This window comes from Protopterus annectens, chromosome 3.part1 (assembly GCF_019279795.1).
Source record: "Protopterus annectens isolate FY-2018-M chromosome 3.part1, PAN1.0, whole genome shotgun sequence".
Classification (NCBI taxonomy): domain Eukaryota; kingdom Metazoa; phylum Chordata; order Ceratodontiformes; family Protopteridae; genus Protopterus; species Protopterus annectens.
Genome location: NC_056732.1, coordinates 1621959558 through 1621979053, shown reverse-complemented (window position 1 = coordinate 1621979053; position 19496 = coordinate 1621959558).

Sequence of the window (19496 nt, the reverse complement as noted above, 5' to 3'; positions counted from 1 at the left end):
AATGGTGTAGTGTTACATTGCTTTGACTATAGTGTACAGGGTCCTGAGTTCAAGACATGGCAGGGCTGATTATTTTTTTCTGGGCAGAACAAGGGCTTATGGAGACAGAGTGATTAAGGCACTTTTAAGCAGTTGTAAGTCAGTTTGCGCAGTTTTGCATGAAGCTAAGCGATGCTAAAAGACAGCTAACTCTGCTTAGCTTCACTTAGCACCGCTTACTCCCGTGCTAATTTTAATTAAAGAAAAGAAAAAAAGGGTGATAGGAAAGTGGTGAAATGGGGGCAAAAAGAGGATAAAACATTAGGCAAAGCAGCTAAAGATATGCAGGATGGGTGTATAAAAGGACCATAGCTCTACATTTCTTCTGCAGCAACAGCTGTGAATAAGGTGTAGAATTTGGAATTTACAGCCTCACACCCCACAAGGAGGGGTGTTGGTGAGAGACACTTGTAGAATAATTTGTGGGCAGATTGATTAATTTTATGGTACTTGGGGGCAAAATGTAAAGCTATGTATGGGGCAATGATTTTTTTGTGGGACAGATACCCTTTTCTTTAGGTGAGAGTGTGATGTTGGGGAAGGGCTGTAGGTATGTTTGGAGAGGTAAGTTGGGTAGGACAGGTAGCATTTGCAGACAGACAAGACACACAAGGCAGCAGACAAGGGTGATATATGACACATGAGGGAGGAAAACACCTTGGACGGGGAGGGTGGTTGGGAATCAGAGGCCCATGAGCCTCCAAATGGATACAGTGGGACTGAGTTCCACACCCATGTGCAGTCACCACTGCACCTTCATGGCCCTAAAGGTGGCTGTGCTGGGGGCTGGACAAGAGGGGTGGCCAGCTCCTCAAGTTACATCAGGCAGCCCTCCATCTAATGCAGCTGCCCACCCGACTTGGAGTGGATGATGCTGTGCACCATAATCTGGAGCACTCTGTGGGTGATGAGCTCTTCTCCATGCCCATGCTCAGGGGTTGAGTGGGTTCCACCCAAAGGTGGTGCAGGACTAGTGGGGAAGGATGTTCTGGGTTGGGTCACAGACATGTGGGGGCCTGGTGCCATGGCCAGATGGGGTGGAACAGGTGGATCCACCGGGATCTGCCTTCCCAAATGTGCTATGGTATTGTGGTTTTCCCAGATATATTGTTAGTCATGAGCAGCACATTTCAAAAGTAGTTATAACAGCATGCGTGTGTGTTCCAATTAACCCAAACCAACAGATTTGAAACAGTTGCATAGCAAACAGAACACATGCATAAATGGAGCAATAGTAAGCATTTTAATATCATGCAAGTTACACTGACAGCAACAGGCCACCAATAATGGTATTTGAACAAGGTATGTTAATATGCAACCAATGAAATATATGAACAATAATAGAACACATGTCCTAACAATAGGTTTTGAAAACAGCATATCCATATTATATGAATAATAATTATTGATGCAAATGATGAGTGGGGGGAGAGAGAATAGTCCACTAACAACTGTATCAGCTTTTATTTTTCACAACAGTACTGCTCAATACTCTACAAGTCTGCCCTACTTTTACATCTACTTATGGCCCATAGCTTCTGTGGTACATACATACCTGTAAGACTGTCAACCTGTAATGGTATGGGGCAGACTGGGTGAACTGTGGGTACCTTACTGGAGGGGGCTTGTACATGTCAGACTTACATACTTGACAAAGGAGGGGTACCCTGCAATTATGTTGTGTGAGTCTGCTACTAGCATAGTTCACCTGGTTTCCTGTGTCCAAGGTGATTGGCAGCAGTGGCGACTAGCTGTGACAGTGTGACACTGGAGAGACTTGTGTCAGGAAGACGGCATGGTTTATGTACCTATCCTGCTGACATTTGCAGGCATGGGGTTGAACAGTGGGACAGTTGTACACGGTGTATTGTTATACCCTTCAAACAGGTGCTACTAACATTTCATTACCTGTAAGACCTATGGTGAAAATATATGTTACCACTATCTGACTGTTTCTACAAATATTCAATATTTCTTGAGTGTATATATGCACATATCTCAGTACCACTCCCTGGATTTGAACCGTATCTGGGTGTGCTTAAATTAACTGCAAGTCTGTTTCTCATCAGACTGAGCTACTGGGAAACTGCTGTTTCTTCTTTTAATGTTTTCTGCCTAATACTGTGTGGGTTAGACAGTCTGATCTTGTAATCCTGAGATTCATGCTTGTCAGATAGTTAGTGTACTGTGTAGTAATCCTTTGAATTTATATGATCTGGAAAGCAAACAGTTAACACAAAGCACTGCAGCAAGGGACACACTATAATACATTTGACATTAGTGTTCAGGTTTCTGATCTTAGTGCATAACATACATAATTTTTCGTGTATATCTTGATTTACAGTTCCACAATCTACTGTTTTGCATATAAACTGATTCTCAGAACAACCTCTGTTAATTCATTCTATCAAAGCCATATTTTCCATATTTTCTGTGCAGAACCTGTACACATTCTAATTCTACAACAACATACCAGAATAAACCTGACAGTTGGTGGTTTAGGTTTTTATTGTATTTATATGACAGTGCTCCACTACTGCATATGCTGTAGATGACTATTAGTCTGGCAAACTTTTCTTTAATCGTTAGACACAGAACATAGTAAACAATTTACTCCTTCTTATTTATTTCACTATATACTGCAAGGTAGATCTGTATTCACTAGCCTGTTGGTGCAGCCTTCTCAGTCTGTCTGAATGGGCCTCAGCATTGCTAGTCCTCTAAGCTGCTACTGTAGGGGGAGAAAACAAACATTATGCATATCACATACTCAGGTTAGAATTTACTACAGCTATACCTGGGATACTTAAAAACTGCTGGAGCATGGTTGTCCTGAGCATCTTGGATCCATTGGGCCAAGAGCACTCCCTTCCTCCATTTTAGGTCAACATAGTGATGCCATACCTGCTCACCAGGGGGATGCCAGTGGCACTGGTGAGATCATGTGCCAGATGGTCCCAGGCCTCTGCTTTATACTGTGAGCCCTGGCACTGGCCCTGCAGCAGTCTGTAGTCATGGTTTGCTATAAGGAGCCCAGCCATGACTCTGGACTCCAAAGTGCCCCAGCACTGCGTCCAAATGTGCGAGCCCTCACCAACACCTGACATAGTTCCTTCTCAGAGATATCCACACCAGATTTTGACTGTATTCTTACCTGCACCATTTAAATAAGGCTATATTCCCACCCTTTGCTGTCATTGGACCATTTTGAAAATGGTAAGCTCAGCTAAGCAGTGTGCAAATCCGCTAAGCTGGGTTGAACAGTGCTTAAAGGGTTAATTGCTGACTATTGCTTAGCAATGTACAAATCCACTTATCTGAACTGACTGCTGCTTAACATTTCCATATAAGCAATGCGTAAACCAGCTAGGTATAGCTGAGCACTGCTAACCATTGCTTACTTTTAATTTTTAGGGAATATCAGAATAATGACTTTAATTAATCATTATTGACATATTAGTAAGTGTATATGATTTGCTTTACATGGTGTCCCTCAATGTGCTTTCATTACTTTACCATGGGGTGTAACTATACTGTGTGGGACAGTTGTGTATACATTGGTGATTTCACATGTTATATGCACTCACACTTCCATTGTAGACCAACTACACTACCCTGGTTGACAAATATCAATTAGTACATAATTTAAAATAAAAAATAATAATTTTAACACTGCTTTCCCATGTAAAAATAAAATGCCTGTTTTGATACTTGAACTGTGAATGCCTGCATGCAAAGTCAGGACTGTAACCACTAAGCTACCTTGGCGTTAGGATTTTTGCTGTATATTTTTATTTATCTCCTATGGGATGTTTAAGAAATGCTGAGCAGAGGGCCATAACATGCACAGCTGCTCAGCCATGCTTAAACATACATGAGAATGGAAAAAAATAAATAAATTAATCAACCCACTTTATTTACATGCATCGGTACTCCTTGTTAGTCACAGTAAGGGCAATTGTAAGGGGACACATAGGGACAACATTTAATTATTGCTCTTACAAACTTACAAAGTGTGACTGTGTTTTTTTTTTTAGAAAATCATTGGCAAATCACTAGGGGTTTAATTCAGAACATACTGACAGACATTTGGGTTTCAAACTTCATACCCTTCAGGAAATCCATGCTAATGCAAACCTTTTATTCTATAAACTTTCCAAGTTTGTAAGTGCAATATTTAAAAAGTGTCCCTATTTTTGGGCCTTTGTCCCCACATTCATTATAGCTTTGTACATCTTTTTTTGCTCTAGGAGATTGAGAGGTATGTGAGGCAGGCATCTGGGCATTCTGTAGAAACCTGTACAGTTGAGGAGTATGGCCGTACAGCACTTTGACAATGCAGGGGGTGTGTGAGAGTACCTGTCACACAGGTATGTCTGTTTGGTATGTATATCTGTCCACCAGTAACTTTTTCTGTCTCGGACCATAGGACTGTGAAGCAAAGGGTCTCATTATCTGTATGCTTATACCAACAGGTGACTGTAGTTATCCACCAGAATCATGGCTCATGACACCACTCACATCCCCATCTATGCCTGCTGAGGATACATTTAACAGAGCATGATTGTTTGCTGTGCAAAAATCACAATTCGGATATCTGGATGCATCTGGAGACAGGACAGTTCAATGTAAACATAGTTTCACAGATCCCTAACTATGGGATCAATTCTCAGGCATGTATTGTCAATATGATAGCTACAAGGGAAGTCATACTTGCCAAAGTACATGACATGTTTATACACTTCCTGGCATTCAGTTTTAGCCAAAGAGTTTAACACCAGCAGGATCTTGGTGATCTCTGGTGATGGCACCACATTTGAAGAATACAAACTTAGTCAACCACAAACCCTTAACATTAGCTTTGACCTCCAAGACCTAAATGCCAAAGAGGAATGGATCAAGGACTGAACCCTTGGGTACACCACTAGTGACAGGTCTTTTCATAGGTTCATAGGTGTGTACTAATCTAATGGCCCTGGAGCCACTGCAAGCCTAGCCCATAGAAGTACCCTGGCATCATGCCGCCCAACATTAGTTTTCAGTACCTCTATCAAGTAGAGCCACTGGAGTAATCCCCAGAGTGAATTTTCTATTTCACATCTACTCATCAAAATTTCTCTTGAAGAGGGCCAGTGAGGTGCTCTGCTTGACATGTATGGGAAGTCTGTTCCACAGCATGGGCAGTCTCTGGGTGAGGAACCTGTCCCTCCAGCATGTTCTGTTGATTGTGGTAATAAGGTTGAGGTCTCTGGAGCATGTGGTGTGGAGGGATTGGGATTTCTTTAGATGTAGTATTTCTAGCAGAGCTGGGTCAGACATGGCTTTGTAAGTCAAGCAAAGATCACCTCTAAGTGGGCAATATAAGGCAGAGAATAGCTGGAGTCTTCTGAGTCTGTCTGTGTAGGGTATGCATTTAATGCCTAGGATCCTCTTTGCGAGGTACTTCTGTGGCCTGTCCAGCTGTTGCAGGTGTCCAGTGAGGTACATGCCAAATGGGGCATTATACTCAATGACTGGTCTAATGAGGGAATAATAGAGAGAGAGAGAGAGAGATGATGATCTCTTTCTTCCTGGATGCAAAACACTTGGTAATGAGATCTGCTACATAGAAGGACTTTCTGACCACAGTGGTAATATGGTGGTCGAAGGAGAGTTTGCTGTCAACCTGCATTTCCAGATCTCTTATAACACCTTCAGTGCTCAGTGGGCTCCCATCAATGTGGTAATTAGTGGGAATTAAGTTTTTACCAAAGGGAATGATGACACATTTTTGGCATCAAGCTTAAGGCCATGGTTTCAATACCAGTCATTGTTCTCAGTGAGGCCTTTCTGTAGGATGTCTGCATCACTTGGGGAGTTAATAATGGCTCCCAGCTTGCAGGCATCTGTAAACTTGGTCAGTCAGAGTCCCTTTGTGTTGGCCTGGACTTCTGAGAAGTAGATGCCAACAGGAGAGGACACAGGACCAATCCCTGTGGGAATCCACTCATGACTGGTTGGCAGTCTAACTTGGAGTCTACTACTTTCAAATTGTGTGTTCTATCTGTGAGCCAATTTGCAGCCCACCTAGTGATATAAAGGTAGATGCCTAGTTTGGTGACATTATCAAAAATTCCCTAGTGAGGAATGGTATCAAAGGCCTTGGCCAGATCGAGGTAGGCTGTATGCACCACCTTACCTTCATCCACAGACTTGGTGACTGACTCAAATAAGTCAACCAGGTTGAGCAGGTATGATCTCCCTTTCACAAAGCCAAATTGCGTGGGGACTAGAGTTTGGAGATTTCCTATATCTTTATTAATCAGGTCCATGATGATGCACTCCATAGCTTTACATATCAGACTCGTCAGGCTAATGGAGCAATAATTCCCAGGATCTGTATTTGCTCCCCCTTTATGGAGAGGTATGACTGTAGCAGTGAGCCATTCGGTAGGGACAAAGCCTGAGGTGACGCTGTGACTGAACAGGGCACACAGATGTGGTGCCAGTTCACTTTGTAGTTCATGTAGAACACAGCCAGGGATATTATCAAGTCCCATGGAAGCTGTATTCTTGGCCTTGGACAATGCAGCTTTAACCTGTGCTACAACAATTCTAGGTGCCTGACATTCTTCCAGTATTGTGATTGGTCCTTTGGGGGGGAGGGGTAAAGTTGGCAATGAATCTGTCGGCCAGTATGTTGGCAATATCTGTTGGCTCAGTATAGGAGGTACCGTTGTGTAGTAACTCAGAGCAAATCTAGGTATTGCCGTGGAGGTTCTTGATATAACTATAGAAGGCTTTGTGATTGTTTTTAGTGTCTGCTGCAATTCTGCCTTCATAGCTGGCTTAATAGGATTTGTTGAGGGATCTCGACTTTTTGTTGAGGCAGTATATCACCCCTTAGCTTCCTGGGTTTTATTTGTAAGCCAATGGGTTACGTAGGTATTTACATTTTCCTGGGAGAGTTTATCTACAATACCTGAGTGAGGGATGATGTCAAAAATCTTTGCTAGGTCTAGATGTGCAGAGTGCACATTTTTGCCCCTATCTATTGCTTCGGTAACTTTTCAAATAAGTTGACCAGGTTAAGTAGGCAGAACCTGCCTTTGATAAATATAGGTTCATAGGTTCACAGGTTCATACTAGGCTATCTGCCCGAGGGCATTTATAAGCCTAGCCCATAGTTTTGTGGCTTCCGCCACCCCTTTAGTTTGGAGAAACTATGCCCATTATTTTGCTGTGCCTCTGTCGAGCAGTGACACTGAGGTAACCCCTGGGGTGTATCTGCGATCTCCCATTCATTGGTCAAGATTCCTCTTGAACAAGGCCAGCGAGGTGCTCTGCCTGACATAAACCGGGATTTTGTTCCACAGCATAGGGAGTCTTTGGGTGATGAATCTATCCCTCCAGCACGTCCTATTAATAACCGTGTCGAGGTTTAAGTCACCCACCCTTGTGGCTCTGAGGGATCTAGATTTTTTGAGATGAAGCATGTTCATCAAAATCTGGGTTTGACATGGCCTTGTATGTCAGGCATAGGTCACCTCTGAGCAAGCGGTAAGCAACTGAATATAACTGGAGTTCTTTCAGTCGGGCAGCATAAGACAGATTTTTGAGACCCTTTATCCTTTTGGTGAGGAACTTTTGTGGCCTCTCCAGCTGCTGCAAGTGTCGGGTCAGGTACATTCCGAATGGGGCATTGTACTCGATCATTGGTCTGATGAGTGATGAGTATAGGGAGACTATGACTTCCCTTGATCTAGATGTGAATCCCTTCATGATAAGGTGGGCAATGTAGAAGGTCTTCCTAACTACTTTAGCAATATGAGTGTCGAATGAAAGGCTACTGTCAACCTGGGTTCCCAGGTCCCTAATAACTTCTTCTGTGTTCAGGGATTGCCACCTATATGGTAGCTAGGGGTAACCTTATTTTTCCCGAAGGGTATGACTATGCATTTCTTGGCATTTAACTTTAGGCCATGGCTTTGGCACCAGTTATCCGTTTCTGTGAGACCCTTCTGAAGGATATCTGTGTTGGATGTGTTTTCAACTCTGAGCCCAGTTTGCAGTCATCTGCAAACTTTGTCAGCCATAACCCTCCTGTGTTTGCTTGTACTTCAGAAAAGTAGATGCCAAACAAGAGTGGGCCCAGGACTGAGCCCTGTGGGACACCACTTGTGACAGGCTTTGAGTCTGACATGAAAACAAAAACTCTGACCCTGTGGGTTCTGTCACTCAGCCAGTTTGCAACCCATCTTGTAATGTATGGGTTTACATTTAAGTTGATGAGTTTTTCAATGATACCCGAGTGAGGTATTGTATCAAAAGCCTTCACCAGGTCTAGGTAGGCTGTATGGACTGCCTTTCCCTCATCAATGGCCTTGGTGACTGTTTCAAAAAAGTCAACCAAGTTTAAAAGGCATGATCTGCCTTTGACAAAGCCAAACTGGGTTGGATCCAAAGTCTGCAAGTTCCCTATGTCTTTATTTATGTGATCCATTATGATCCTCTCCATGGCTTTGCAGATAAGGCTTGTCAAGCTAATGGGACGGTAATTTCCAGGGTCGGTGGAGGCACCACCTTTGTGGAGTGGGACCACAGTCCTTACCCCATGTTCCAAATAGCTAAGATTAAAAGGCCCCTTGGGGGTTTTTCTTATTAGGGAACCCGCCCGGGGCACCTAAGGATTTGTTTTTTCCTTGGAGAGCTTTCCCCCCTTTTTGGGTTGTTTTTTAGAAATTTTGTTTATTTTTGGCTGGGGTTTTTCCCCCAGAAAAATGGCTTTGGGGCCTTGGTTTTTCAAAGAAGTTTTTTTTGTTTTGGGGCCCTTGGGGGAAAAAATTGCCCTTTTTTTGGGGTGTAACTATACTGTGTGGGACAGTTGTGTATACATTGGTGATTTCACATGTTATATGCACTCACACTTCCATTGTAGACCAACTACACTACCCTGGTTGACAAAATATCAATTAGTACATAATTTAAAATAAAAAATAATAATTTTAACACTGCTTTCCCATGTAAAAATAAAATGCCTGTTTTGATACTTGAACTGTGAATGCCTGCATGCAAAGTCAGGACTGTAACCACTAAGCTACCTTGGCGTTAGGGATTTTGCTGTATATTTTTATTTATCTCCTATGGGATGTTTAAGAAATGCTGAGCAGAGGGCCATAACATGCACAGCTGCTCAGCCATGCTTAAACATACATGAGAATGGAAAAAAAAAATAAATTAATCAACCCACTTTATTTACATGCATTGGTACTCCTTGTTAGTCACAGTAAGGGAAATTGTAAGGGGACACATAGGGACAACATTTAATTATTGCTCTTATAAACTTACAAAGTGTGACTGTGTTTTTTTTAGAAAATCATTGGCAAATCACTAGGGGTTTAATTCAGAACATACTGACAGACATTTGGGTTTCAAACTTCATACCCTTCAGGAAATCCATGCTAATGCAAACCTTTTATTCCATAAACTTTCCAAGTTTGTAAGTGCAATATTTAAAAAGTGTCCCTATTTTTGGGCCTTTGTCCCCACATTCATTATAGCTTTGTACATCTTTTTTTGCTCTAGGAGATTGAGAGGTATGTGAGGCAGGCATCTGGGCATTTTGTAGAAACCTGTACAGTTGAGGAGTATGGCCGTACGGCACTTTGACAATGCAGGGGGTGTGTGAGAGTACCTGTCACACAGGTGTGTCTGTTTGGTATGTATATCTGTCCACCAGTAACTTTTTCTGTCTCGGACCATAGGACTGTGAAGCAAAGGGTCTCATTATCTGTATGCTTATACCAACAGGTGACTGTAGTTATCCGCCAGAATCATGGCTCATGACACCACTCACATCCCCATCTATGCCTGCTGAGGATACATTTAACAGAGCATGATTGTTTGCTGTGCAAAAATCACAATTCGGATATCTGGATGCATCTGGAGACAGGACAGTTCAATGTAAACATAGTTTCACAGATCCCTAACTATGGGATCAATTCTCAGGCATGTATTGTCAATATGATAGCTACAGGGGAAGTCATACTTGCCAAAGTACATGACATGTTTATACACTTCCTGGCATTCAGTTTTAGCCAAAGAGTTTAACACCAGCAGGATCTTGGTGATCTCTGGTGATGGCACCGCATTTGAAGAATACAAACTTAGTCAACCACAAACCCTTAACATTAGCTTTGACCTCCAAGACCTAAATGCCAAAGAGGAATGGATCAAGGACTGAACCCTTGGGTACACCACTAGTGACAGGTCTTTTCATAGGTTCATAGGTGTGTACTAACCTAATGGCCCTGGAGCCACTGCAAGCCTAGCCCATAGAAGTACCCTGGCATCATGCCGCCCAACATTAGTTTTCAGTACGTCTATCAAGTAGAGCCACTGGAGTAATCCCCAGAGTGAATTTTCTATTTCACATCTACTCATCAAAATTTCTCTTGAAGAGGGCCAGTGAGGTGCTCTGCTTGACATGTATGGGAAGTCTGTTCCACAGCATGGGCAGTCTCTGGGTGAGGAACCTGTCCCTCCAGCATGTTCTGTTGATTGTGGTAATAAGGTTGAGGGTCTCTGGAGCATGTGGTGTGGAGGGATTGGGATTTCTTTAGATGTAGCATTTCTAGCAGAGCTGGGTCAGACATGGCTTTGTAAGGCAAGCAAAGATCACCTCTAAGTGGGCAATATAAGGCAGAGAATAGCTGGAGTCTTCTGAGTCTGTCTGTGTAGGGTATGCATTTAATGCCTAGGATCCTCTTTGCGAGGTACTTCTGTGGCCTGTCCAGCTGTTGCAGGTGTCCAGTGAGGTACATGCCAAATGGGGCATTATACTCAATGACTGGTCTAATGAGGGAATAATAGAGAGAGAGAGAGAGAGAGAGAGAGAGAGAGAGAGAGAGAGATGAGGATCTCTTTCTTCCTGGATGCAAAACACTTGGTAATGAGATCTGCTACATAGAAGGACTTTCTGACCACAGTGGTAATATGGTGGTCGAAGGAGAGTTTGCTGTCAACCTGCATTTCCAGATCTCTTATAACACCTTCAGTGCTCAGCGGGCTCCCATCAATGTGGTAATTAGTGGGAACTAAGTTTTTACCAAAGGGAATGATGACACATTTTTGGCATCAAGCTTAAGGCCATAGTTTCAATACCAGTCATTGTTCTCAGTGAGGCCTTTCTGTAGGATGTCTGCATCACTTGGGGAGTTAATAATGGCTCCCAGCTTTCAGGCATCTGTAAACTTGGTCAGTCAGAGTCCCTTTGTGTTGGCCTGGACTTCTGAGAAGTAGATGCCAACAGGAGAGGACACAGGACCAATCCCTGTGGGAATCCACTCATGACTGGTTGGCAGTCTAACTTGGAGTCTACTACTTTCAAATTGTGTGTTCTATCTGTGAGCCAATTTGCAGCTCACCTAGTGATATAAAGGTTGATGCCTAGTTTGGTGACATTATCAAAAATTCCCTAGTGAGGAATGGTATCAAAGGCCTTGGCCAGATCGAGGTAGGCTGTATGCACCACCTTACCTTCATCCACAGCCTTGGTGACTGACTCAAATAAGTCAACCAGGTTGAGCAGGTATGATCTCCCTTTCACAAAGCCAAATTGCGTGGGGACTAGAGTTTGGAGATTTCCTATATCTTTATTAATCAGGTCCATGATGATGCACTCCATAGCTTTACATATCAGACTCGTCAGGCTAATGGAGCAATAATTCCCAGGATCTGTATTTGCTCCCCCTTTATGGAGAGGTATGACTGTAGCAGTGAGCCATTCGGTAGGGACAAAGCCTGAGGTGATGCTGTGACTGAACAGGGCACACAGATGTGGTGCCAGTTCACTTTGTAGTTCATGTAGAACACAGCCAGGGATATTATCAAGTCCCATGGAAGCTGTATTCTTGGCCTTGGACAATGCAGCTTTAACCTGTGCTGCAACAATTCTAGGTGCCTGACATTCTTCCAGTATTGTGATTGGTCCTTTGGGGGGGAGGGGTAAAGTTGGCAATGAATCTGTCGGCCAGTATGTTGGCAATATCTGTTTTCTCAGTATAGGAGGTACCGTTGTGTAGTAACTCAGAGCAAATCTAGGTATTGCCGTGGAGGTTCTTGATATAACTATAGAAGGCTTTGTGATTGTTTTTAGTGTCTGCTGCAATTCTGCCTTCATAGCTGGCTTAATAGGATTTGATGAGGGATCTCGACTTTTTGTTGAGGCAGTATATCACCCCTTAGCTTCCTGGGTTTTATTTGTAAGCCAATGGGTTACGTAGGTATTTACATTTTCCTGGGAGAGTTTATCTACAATACCTGAGTGAGGGATGATGTCAAAAATCTTTGCTAGGTCTAGATGTGCAGAGTGCACATTTTTGCCCTTATCTATTGCTTCGGTAACTTTTCAAATAAGTTGACCAGGTTAAGTAGGCAAAACCTGCCTTTGATAAATATGAACTGATGGACTTGAGGAATTCTCCCTGTTTTCCTCCCAAGCATTGCCCTTCCCTTCTTTGAGACCAGCAACCATCAATGGTGCTGTATGTCCTTAAGCCCAGTCACTGCTGGTAGACATGAGCACCTGTATAACTGTGGAGGTATTCTGTGCCATCCTTTGCTATGTGAGTACTCTAAATACATGCCTATGAGGGTTACTTCACCATCTTTGAAAGCCAAGCCCTCATATATCCTTCTTGCAGCCACTGTTGTCAGGCAATTCTCTGCTTGCAAGGGTGCAGTTTTGGCTGAGTGGGACCACTGTTTGCCTTCCAGTAGGATAGGCAAGCTAGTGTAAGTCATTCAGTCTCATCCTACCATACCCAGTTTTGCCAGCACCCAAACCTCTAGTCAGACTCATGTCATCTAAGTCATGGTAAGAGATTAATTTCTCAATGCCAGCAAGGCAGACTCAGGGCACATTGCTATTTTCCATGTGTAGTTACATCATATTTTATTATCATTATTCCCATTTGTTTTTCTGTGTTATTTTTATAGCTGGATTTGATGTTGTTTGTCAATAGTTTCTTGATTTTATTTACCCTAGACTTATTCTGGGAGATGATGTACTGCTTAGAGGTAAAAAAGTACTTCTTCGGATTAAGCATCTTCTTTATTTTCTGTCTCCAGTACAGGGGTTTACTTTTAATTCTACCTGTGTATTTCACTGGACTGGGGAATTCCTTTGCATAAAGCCATTAATGACCTTGTAGAGGTACTCATAGTATCCAGAGTAATTGCATCAGAACCTTTACTTTCATAGCATCTGGTTTGGTTGTATTGTAGACTTTACTGATTCCATCCCAATCTGTTCCATAAATTTCTGTGTGGTTCTGTCAGGAGCTTTACTGAGTATGTCACAAATGTTCTATAGCATCCTCTGAAGTTGTGCCATTGACTTTCTTAAGTATATTCCAACCTACATTTTATTGTATATTTCAAGGTATTCCATAGCAGCCTGTTGGGTTATAACAGAGGCTTTGATGAGCATATCCCCATCTGATATGTTAAAATTAGTGTTAATGTATTTTATATTAATCACTAGTTTCTGGACCTTTCTCAGCCATGACTCAAACCTATGACTAACATAAGGACTTGAGTGCTATAAGTACAATGTACAGGATACAATAAAAGTAACATTAAGAAATGACTTAATTACAATTAAACATGAATTCCCTCAAACATTAAAGCATGCAGTTTAAACAAGGTGTATATTACTATTAACACATGAAAAACACAGCTAAGAAGATTATGGTTCTTAAGATCAAGCTGTTTTATTTGTCCTTCAAATCCAAGATTCTTAAACGCATAGCTAGTTATTTTTCTTACTGCTGTTTTCTCTCCTATAACTTAATTTCTTTATTGAAAATAGACTAGATACTAGTGAAGGTGATACTTAACGTAAATAAGGTAATTTCTTTACTAAAACAGAAATTATGCTAGCAAAGGTAATACCTAAGGCAAAATAATGTCATTTTCTCTTACATGAATTTGATGATCATCTAACCTATCTAATCTAATCTACAGTCATTCAGTCATCCAGTTTTCCCAACCTTTGTTTGACTGTTTATGATTGTACTAATAAGAGAGTGGTATTGCTGACCATGACTCTCTCAGAGAACTCAGCTGAACTTGTTACTCTGTTTATAATACTTTTGTCAGTAATAACCTTAGCATTAATTACTGAGGAAATTGTTTTGATTAACATCTTGGTGGCTATAGAGCGTAGATAACAATTTAGGCAGGTTAAATACGTGCAAGTGAATTTAGAGTCTAGCTGTGAAATGTTTCAGATTTAAGTATAATTCTTCATGATACTGCTTTGCGATTCATAGGTATTATCATTTATGGAGTTACTACGATGATCCCCCTGCCAGATATTTCAAGTGCTTCTGCTTAAATGTTAACATCTTCTTTCCCTGTCATTTTCTTTGCTAGCTTTCCTTGCCCCCTAGACTGATACTGTTCTGTTCATCACTTCCATACTGGATGTTGAACAACTTTCCTTCTCCATCCATTTTGCATAGTGTCAAAAAGTCTAGATATGTAGCGTGCACTTTTTGTCCTTATCCTTTCCTTCAGTAATTTCTTCTGCAGTGCATGTAAACCCTTTGTCTATCTAAAAACTAAGTTGAGGCAAAATATCATACTGTAAAAACAGAGAATGAAAGAATATCTAAATTGGCCCTAGCTAAAGTTATATCCCTTGACTCCTGCATTTTACTAGAGATAGAACTCCTTCACCAACTAAAGAAAAGCATACATATTAATATAGTCCCCCTTACAATCTTACTTTGCCTGATTTTCCATTATTCTGCCTTCTGCCCTGTGACTCTCTTTATCCTTCCTTTCTGTCTTCTCTCCCTCCCACCTTTCTGCTAACAACTCTTTTTCTGCTTCTAACTATACTTTTTCAAGTTTTCAGCTCTAACTCCTAACTTAAACTAGACACATATAAACATTTAAATGTTATACTGACATAGAACAAACTTTATTTTGTAACCCAAACATATGTTCATTTGTCTATCATTACTACAGTCTTGATAGTGAAATACTTGACTGATTATTTTCTGTACAACTGACACTTCACTCCCTTCTCTGGGGTGTGGGCCCCCTTAAGCTCATCTACCATACCCCAATTCCCACCCACACTCACTTCAGCCAAATGTATACTATCCATTACTCCACCCCACTACATCTTCTCCAATCTATACTCTTAATATACACACTCATCCCACCCCTTCCCTTACCAGACTCCCCCCATACCCTATCACATGCCCTTCCTCAACTCCTCTTCAAGCCTTTATTGGTAATATAAATAACTTAACTAATCTCTAACCCATCTCTACTAACAATTGCTTTCTTGTTTAAGCCATATTGCTTCCTATTTGCTTTACTTTACTTTTCCTCCTCCTATCTCATATCATATCCCCAACAAAAAAACTCAACCCTTAAAAAGAAAACCACAACTGTTCTTCCTCCCCAGCACACAATAATTTTTTCAACAGCTTTACTGATATCGCCCAGTTTATTTTTCATAGATCTCTTTTACTGTTCAAAACCTAAATTATTCAACACATAACTTTCTAGCTTAAAATAAAGTTATTGTCCATATCTATAAAAACTTCCATTATAAATAAACCTTCTTTCATCTACCAGTGTGGAGGCATATACCCAAACCCAGGTCCCATCCAAACTCCAACTGAAATACTTTTTTTCTAAAACTGTAAACCTAGTCACAGTAAGCTTTCAAGACATATGTAATAAAATACAATAAATAAAAAAATATGGTTCCTGGGTAAAGGTCCTCTTCAGGTACAAAAAACTGTAGTCCCAACACAAAACCAAGTGAGGACGAACCACAGCTGGCGTAACAGAACTTTATTGTAAAAATGATGAGTAAGCACTTTCACAACCTCCTGGTCACTTTTTCAGACTCAAACATATCAAAACCATCATCAACTTGCTTAAATAGCAGTCTAAGCCAATAAAAGCTGCTCACTCATTGTAAACTTAAAGGCACATTAACACTATAAAAACATATTAAAAACCTACTAAATAAAGTATTATAACATACACTGCCCATCAATGGGGAAGTGTGTATGCACGTAGCAAGGGTTTCAAGGAGATAGCATTATTTATTCCTGGCACTTTATCTGCATTAAAATATACTATCCATTTCAGTTCAGCTATCTCCATTCTGTTCCTAATATCTCCCCCTCTAATATTTTCTTTTATCATCTCTAGTACAAAAAAATAAACTTATGGTGCACACTATGCTTCATCATATACTTTGCAAGTGCATTGCTTTCTTTGTTGTTGCTAATGCCCCTTATATGTTCCTTAATGCGTTCTCTTAATGTACAATTTATTTTTTCTATATATAATGCTCTGGATTCTATACAGAAACTATAGTAAACAACATTCTTTGAAGTACAATCAGCATAGAACTTCCATTTCAAGCTGGTCCCTGATTGTGTATTTAACAAATTAGGGCCTACATAAGTAAAATTACAAGCACTGCAATTTCTACAAGGATAGATACCTTGTCTTTGTGAGGTAACTAATGACTTACCTACTCCTGCCTTATAACATAACTGTCTCTGCAGTGATAAATTATTTTTAAAAGAAAAGAGGGGTGTATCACCAATTATCCCACTCAAATCCTCATAAGCTTTCAAAATATTCCAGTTCCTTATTACAATCTCGCAATAGATGTTCACATTACTAGAAAAACTCTAACATGTCTATCTTCTTTACCACCGTACCTCACCCTATCTTCTGTATTACATTCTAAAAAATAGGGTCTTCCTTTCTTCATTCTCTCTAGTAACAGAAGAGATATACATACAACCACTTATCTCTTTATCTGAATACCCTCTTAATAAAAAAATCTCTCCTCAATTCGTTTAAAGCTTCCATTAAGGAATGCTCCTCATTATGCAATCTCATTATCCTAAGCACTTGCCCTTTCAAAACATTCTTAGGGACATGCCTAGGGTGGATACTATTTTTATGCAATAAAGAGTTCTTCCTACTGGATTTCCTAAATAGGCCAGTTCTAGGATTTCCTGTCTCTGTCTTCTTCACTGTCACATCTAAAAATCAATTTGCTCCCTAAATTATTTAAATGTGAACTTAAGAAAAGACGTGGTGCCACCCAGATAATCAATAAACTCCAATAATGTTTCACATGAACCTCTCCATACACAAATTTCACATACCAAAGCAGAGAATCTGCAAATTTATTGTTACATAGCACATGCATCTCTTCCCATTGTAGCAATGCTAAGTTGGTGGAGCTATTCATTCAAGCTATGCCCACAGCCACACCAACTTTTTGCAAAAAGAAAGTAATGTTAAAAGCAAAAACATTATTTTCTAACACTATTTATAGCAGGGTACATATAAGATCAATCTTTTCTGATATTAAACACTTATTTGTCACTAAAACCTCTCTAAAATTCTCTATTCCCCATAAATTGGGGATCACAGTAAACAGTGATTCGACATCCATAGTGACAAACAAAAGATTTTCATTAAAAAACTTTTTCCCCACATTATAAAAATCCTGCAAGAAAGAGTTTGTTTCCTTCAACATAGTCTTATTTTTCTCCAGTACAGGACATATGTTTTCTTAATGTAAATGAAGAGGGGTTCAGTTGACCAACCTTTTCCCGAGACTATAGGTCTCATTGCAGAGTACTCTAAGTTTTTATGAACTTTCGGTAAATCATAGAGTACTGGGATTATAAGATGCAAAATTTTGAAATACTTTTACAAATCCTCTGTAACCATCTTTGCCATAAAAAAGATTTAAAACAAAAAAATGACCTTCTCAATAACTCATCTTACAGTACTACTTGAAATTTCCATATAAGTCTGTTCCTTGTTTAACATTTCTCTCCTCAGCATGTAATAGAAATCCTTATCCATGACGACTATGCCCCCTCCATTGACAGCAGGTCTTACTTCTACTGAATTCCCCTCTTTCAATTCAACTAGTGTTCTGCGGTCATCTAAAGTGAAATTGTAATAATCAGTAGCACTGTTTAACTCAAAGGTGCATCTAATTTCATCTTCACAGACCTAAATAAAAGTCTCTGTTACTGGATGTGGCTTCAGAATAAAAACACACTAGGGTTTCCTGAACACCTAATTGTGTTCTAAAATTCCCTGTTCATGAAAAACATTTTTCAAAGTCAAATTACTAACAAACATTTTTAAATTCAGTAAAACATCCACCATATCCAACCTTTTGGCTGGGATAAAGGGCAAACCCTTATTTAGTAAAGAAACTTGTGCCAACATTAATTGAAGTGAAAAAATATTCACTACTAACCCACTGATTGTTTACTGCATGTCCTCGGTCCATTCCATGTTTTCTCTATGCCCCATTGTTTGGTAGTTCTGCCTTATCTTTTCCTGCTCCTTGATCTGTTCCTGGATTTGATTGGTACAAGCTATTCTAATAAAAAAGAAGTATTACTGGAGTTGGAAGGACCGGCATTGCTGGATTTGGAAGGAACGGCAGCTTCAATAGCTACCGAGGAGCTTGCAACCATTTGCAGTCCATCACTGTTACATTCAGGGAGCAGTATATCTGAACTTGAACAATCACTTCTCCTACCTTCATATTATAACTGCCCATAACAGTATTAACAAACCCGCACTGTGGTCAGGCTTTAGCTCCATATTAAATATGTACTTCCATAAAGGAACTATCAGATCAGAGGATAAAAAACTCCTCTCTGTACATAAACCTACCAAATTCTATGGTCAGACTCTGTACTTCTACTCAGTAGCAAAAGATTGGAACTCCCTACCACTAACAGTTAATTACTTAGTAAGACCAAAGTCTAACTGTTGGCCAAATATGAACAGCAACAAGAATCTTGTGAAGGTGATACACACACTTCTGGTGTATTGGTTCCATTTGTTGTTTGACTATGGATTGGGATACAATATTCTCTAGCTTGACAAATGTGACGATTGGGGAGAGATGGGCAAAGGCTGCCAGCCTAGTCAAATAGAATTTGATATATAATTCTGGCATTTGTAAATAAATGTAAAATAGAGTCATGTTTCTTGAGTGTAAAAGAATACTGTGAAATGTGGAACTGCAAAATATGTAACAACATTGCAATCTACTGGCCAAGTGAAGCAAGTTGTGACCCTTTCATGTTAGAATTTGGCTCCAGTGAGTCTGGATGAAGGTTTCATGCCCATTGTTTTAAGGCTAAAGTTTATGACCAGAATTTAGATGTGGAATGTGCTTTATTGCTCTGGTTTTTGTTAGAGTATACATGTGAAATGTCTTGTACTGTTGTAAGTTTCTGAGCAGGTATTAGATTGCTAAATAATGCAGTTTGTTTGCCTGGGAAAACCTAAGTGTCAACATGATGCAATTTGGGAGGGACCCAGCAAACATGCTTGTTAGTAATATTTAAATACTGTTTTCTCACAAGAGACTAGGG